General features: G+C 46.4%; 1 pseudogene; it reads left to right on the forward strand.

Moving 5' to 3' along the window:
- Positions 1–1,703: 1,703 nt before the first annotated feature.
- Positions 1,704–3,719, forward strand: LOC143401910 (MAP/microtubule affinity-regulating kinase 3 pseudogene; annotated as a pseudogene).
- Positions 3,720–5,807: the final 2,088 nt, after the last annotated feature.

Below are 5,807 nucleotides of genomic sequence, written 5' to 3' on the forward strand. Positions count from 1 at the left end.
CCTGAAATGGGGAAAAAAGCTAATCCTATTCCCCCTGAAATTAGGGAGGAACACTGAAAAAAGAAGAGAAAAAAACATATCAATTTGAAAAATGAGTTAAAAGGGGCAAAGCAGCAAGAGCTCTATTCAAAACACAAGGAGGACACAGTTAAATTGACACCAGTTGTGTGTAGCACTATTAGAATATAATGTGTGAAAGCATTCAATATGGACAAGAAGACTGCTATTAACAAGGAAATGCTGCAGCAATATGCATGTGCCATATATACACACACATTTTTCTGTAATTAAGAATACAAAACAATGGTAAACCATTATTCCACAAGTATTTGATGACTACAATCCAAATGCCAGGCACATTTTTGAATATTTTGTATTTGTTCAAAAAATGACCTAATTTCCAAAATTCATACCATAGGGTAAAATATAAAATTTCAGCAGATGGAGTGCTGCTGCACTTGAAACTCCATCCGGGTTAAATGTGAGAATGAGTCCTAAGTCTTAACTGGCCACATGTATGACACATTTTGTTTCTTTATTGATATTAAAAAGACAACATGTTCAATACCTGAAGTAAACTAATAATCTCCTTTAAAGATACAGGTATTTGGCAGAAATGCAAGACAACTTTTACAAAGAAGAGAGGTGAAACTAGTATTTGCATATTGCGGCCCCTACAATGATTGAATTGAGGAGGTTTGAAGACTTTTGAAAGACACTAGGGAAAAAAAGCAGATGAGCAATACACTAGAGCCTGGGTCACTGACCTGTTACCAAAAACCTTGGGCCTTGTCCCTGATGGCCATGCAATAATGAGGAGAAGGTTTTGAGATCAAGGTAAAAGGAGGTTTATTGCTTTGCCAGCAAAGGGGAAACACAGGGGACTCCTGTGCCAGAAGATTTGATTCTGCCCATCAGGGAAAACAGAGGGTTTTTAAGGACACTATTCAAAGGCTCCACTCCAGGTGTGCCCTGACCAGGGGTTCCCAGGTGCATGCTGATGGTGTGTTATGATTAGCTAGTTTATCTGGGAGATCATCACTTCCTAGTTCTTCTGGTGACTCTCCTTCCTGTGGAGAACAGATCACTCAAGGTAATCTTGTTCCCTGCCCCCAGGTTAGGGAGGGAGACAGGGAGAAGGGGAAAAGAAAAACATTTCCCTTTTAAAATAAGCAGCCAGGGTTATATTCAAAAGGTGAAGTGGATCACTCTTACAACCCCAGTGCTTCCACCAATCAACTTCACCATTCAAATTGAATTGTCAAGTGTGTTTATGTCCAGCTGAATATTTCTGGAAAAAAAAAAGTTTTCTTTTTCATCAGGTCTTGACCCCCAAACTGTCAAGTTCCTTAGACAGAGTAAGCGCCTGGGTCCTTGATCCACTTAGGGTGCATATGACCACTCTTTATGCAGTCAGTACCTTTATGACTGCATTGACTGCCTAGGAGACAATAGAATGAGAATCCTAGAAATGAGTGGACCTAGAACCACTCCTCATTTGCCTTTTGGCCTTCGATGTTCCCAGAGCGAGTTGTTGAACTGGGCACGATATTTGTTGGTAAAAGGCAGTTGTGGCTATTTTTTTCCCCAACCCATCTCCAACTCTCTCCTTGTTCCCCCCGCCCCCGTCCTTGCCTAGCCCTCACCAATCCTAAACTTTCCAGTGACACCTAGACCCATCGATCATCAACTTGGGTCAAACCATGCACCCCTCGCATGGAGCTAGACGGGCAGAAGACACCTCCCACACCGGGCACTCTGGAGCACAGTGCCCCAAATCCACAGCTTCCTCTGCAGGTAAACAGACTCGCATTGGAGAGTATAGACTACTGAAAACCCTGGGCAAGGGGGCCTTCGCCAAAGTCATGCTGGCCCGTCACGTCCTCACAGGTCAAGAAGTGGCAATCAAGATCATCCATAAGAGACATCTGAAGCCACAAGTCCTCCAAAAGATGTACAGAGAGGTGAGAATCCTCAAGATGTTAGACCACCCACACATCGTGAAGCTCTATGAAGCTCTGGACTGCGAAAAAGCACTCTGTTTGGTCCTGGAGTACGCCAGTGGAGGGAGAGTTAAGGACTATCTGGTCAACAAAGGAAGACTGCAGGAAGAGGAGGCAAGATCTATATTCCGGCAGATCGTGTCTGCAGTCCAATATTGTCACCAAAAGCAGGTCGCCCACCGAGACCTGAAGGCGGACAATCTGTTATTCGACGCAGAGATGAACATCAAGCTAGCCGATTTTGGACTCAGCAACCAGTTTACACTTGGGTGTAAACTCAACACGTTTTGCGGCAGTCCGCCCTACGCAGCTCCAGAGCTCTTCCAGGGCATAGAGTACGAGGGGCCCGAAGTCGATGTGTGGAGTCTTGGCGTGGTTCTGTACACCCTAGTCACCGGGTCGCGTCCTTTTGCTGGGGCCAATGTGAGAGAACTTAGAGACAGAGTGCTACAAGGTAGATACCAAATCCCTCTGTACATGTCAACAGAATGTGAACATCTGCTGAAACGCTTGCTGGTGCTCAATCCAACTAAGAGAAGCACCCTGGCCGAAATTATGGGAGACAGGTGGATCAACAGAGGCCTTGATGTCCTCCAACCCTTTGTTGGTCCAGAGGTGGCCATCTCCCACAGAAACATCTCGTTGGCTGAGCTGCAGCCAAGCAGGGTCCTCAGAAAGAGCACCAGCTGGCCTCCTCACCGCAAAGTGCAGCGAAGCGTTTCCACTCAGAAGCAGACACGGTCCCTGGACCATGCTGGAACTGGGCCATATCCGACCAGCACTGCCCAGAGTCACCTCAGAGAACATCAAATGGCCTCCCAGAAATCCGGTGGCAGTGCTGTGGGAGGAAAGGGAATTTCTCCAGCCAGGCCCCTACCTGGGATCACCACCAGTCCCAAGGAGCTGGAGACTCCTGAATTCAAGAAAATGCCTGCTGCCTACAAGAGCAGCACACCATCTGGAGGGAAGACACTGTGGAGTAAGAACATTTGCCGCAAAACAACGAAAGCAGACACACGTTCAGTGAGCCGGAATGGGCAGAACAACAGCACCTTCCCTGCCCAGAGCCCTCCAGTGACTTCAACCCACAGTGTCCCAAGTACCTCCACCCGGGGCTGCACCTGCTTCCCCAGAGCCAGTGCCCTTCGTGGAATGTTCCACCGCCAGCCCCGGGAATCCCAAACTGCAACACACGAAGGTCCTCTTGCCTCACCCAGCTGCGTCCATCCAGCTGAAGCATTGCCCCAGACTCAAAGAAGAGGCACCACTGGTGTTTTTCCCAAGTTTACATCGAAAATCACAAGGAGGCCTCCAACTGAGTCTGGGAAGACCCCGAGATACAAGTCATCATGTTCAAGTCATCATGTCACTGCTGAGCAGAGAAAGGAGAACCAACAAGCAAAACCTCGCTCCCTGCACTTCACCTGGAGCATGAAAATCACTAGTGCCATGGATCCCAGTGACATCATGAGGGAAATCCGAAAGGTGCTAGATGCCAACAACTGCCAATACATGCACAAGACGCCCTTTCTGCTCTTCTGCATCCATGGAGATGGGTACACCGAGAAACCGGTGCAGTGGGAGATGGAGGTATGTAAACTTCCCAGACTGGCTTTGAACGGGGTCCGCATCAAGCCCAGATCAGGGAAATCCAAGGCTTTTAAAATCATTGCCTCAAAAATTGCCAGTGAGCTCCAACTGGAAGCCAGTCATTAGGATATAAATTAACAGCAACTTGAAGTGTTTTCCTCAACACTGATGGACATATAGAATAACATCTAGGCAGTTGTTGGGAGCAGTGACTAAATTAGGGGGTTCTTTAATTGTCCGGGAGGTGATGCCCCTCCTGGGAATTCTTGATGCAAGGCGCTGGTCAAGACTGCCCAGTTTCTTGGGTGAAGACCTGTTCCACCTGTACCACCCAGGGAGCTATTCAGTTCTTGAGCTTGTGGTTCAGGTGGCAGGGCTCAGCGGTGGAACGTTATGGGCACAAGCTGCCACTCATAATTGGACTGGTCATACATATGACCTTGGTTTTGATGGCTTTGCACAAATTTTCTCACAAAAACACCTTTTAAGTACGAAACTTATATAACAAACGTGTTGAGCTGGCTCCTGACCGTTGCACTCTACCAGAGTGTAATGGACACCCAGTTCCAGCTTTTTCACCCCTTGGATTTCTGTCTTTTCTCATCCCCCATGGCCTCTCATCTGGTTTCCTCAATTAACCACCCTGCAGGTGGCAGCAGATGGGACCCAAACAGGCTATTACACTGTGGAGTGCAATGACCACAAGCCTTCTCAGTGTGATCAATGAAAGGGGTTTGGGGAGAAAGTTTGTGCAAAGCAAGCAAAACAGGGTCATAAATAGGGGCAACCTGATTATGATGACCAGCTTGCTTTGATAAACTTCTAACTCCCACACCTGGCATCCAAACCTCATGGTCAAGAAGTGAAGGACTCCATGAGTGTCACAGAACCTCTGTTTCAACAGATCGTTCCCATAGCAACTGGGAAGTCTCAAGGGGCGCTTTCCCACTGAGAGTTCCCAAGACAGCCTTTGGCTTTGTCACAGAACATTTCAAAAACACTAATCCGCTGCTTCAGAGAGGCTTTGTCATTTCCATCTTCCAACTTCCATCTTCCATTTTGTACATCAGACCTGAAAATCTGAGGTGAAGAACACCACACCTGGAAGTGGAAGCTGGCCTTTACTATGAATGCCCTAAAGTCATGGGAAACCAAAAAAGAAAAAAAGAGAGAAAGCCACATTTGAGACATGCAAATTGCTAACAGCACAGTGCTCCATCAATGGCTTTCATTTCAGAGGTACTCCATCTCTCCTTACATGCTCTCCATTGAATGATCCCAAGACAGCCATTGCCTCTGTCACAGACCTGTAAAGAACCCTAATGCAGTTGCTGCTTCAGACAGTCATTGTCATTTCCATCTTCCATCTTCTACATCATGACAGTAAAATCTGAGGAAAAGAACACCATGACTGGGAGTGGAAGCTGCAGTTTCCTATGAATGCCCTAAAATCATGGGACACCAGAAAAGTAAGAAAGAAAGAGCCATTTAAGACCTGCAAATTCCTAACACTACAGTGATGCATTAAAGGCTTCCATTTCAGTGGTAATCCATCTCTCCTAACAGATTCTCCATTGAATGTTTCCAAGACAGCCATCGCCTCTGTCAGATCATTCAAGAACCCTAATCCAGTTGCTGCTTCATACTAGCATTGTTGTTTCCATCTTCCATCTTCTACATCCTGACAGTGAAATCTGAAAAAAGACGAGCAGCATGACTGGGAGTGGAAACTGCCTCTACTATGAAAGACCTAAATGCATGGAACCTCGAAATAGAAAGATGCACTTGAGACCTGCATATACTTAACAGGTCAGTGCTCCATTAATGGGTTTCAGTTCAGAGATAATGCATCTCTATCACATGCTCTAAAAGTAATGTGCCCAAGACAGCCATTACCTCTGTCACAGAACCTTTTAGAAGCCTAATCCAGTTGCTGCTTGATACAGGCATTGTTGTTTCCATCTTCTATCTTCTACATCAAGACAGTAAAATCTGAGAAAAAGAATACCAGGCCTGGGAGTGGAAACAGGCCTGTACTATGAATGCCCTAAAGTCACTGGACACCAAAAAAGAAAGAAAGATAGACCCAATGAGACCTGCAAATTCCTAACACTATAGTGCTCCGTCAATGGCTTTCAGTTCAGAGGTAATCCATCTCTCCTAACATGCTCTCCATTGAATGTGCCCAAGACAGCCATTGCCTCTGTCACAGAA

The sequence above is a fragment of the Callospermophilus lateralis genome, chromosome 6 (assembly GCF_048772815.1).
Source record: "Callospermophilus lateralis isolate mCalLat2 chromosome 6, mCalLat2.hap1, whole genome shotgun sequence".
NCBI lineage: Eukaryota > Metazoa > Chordata > Mammalia > Rodentia > Sciuridae > Callospermophilus > Callospermophilus lateralis.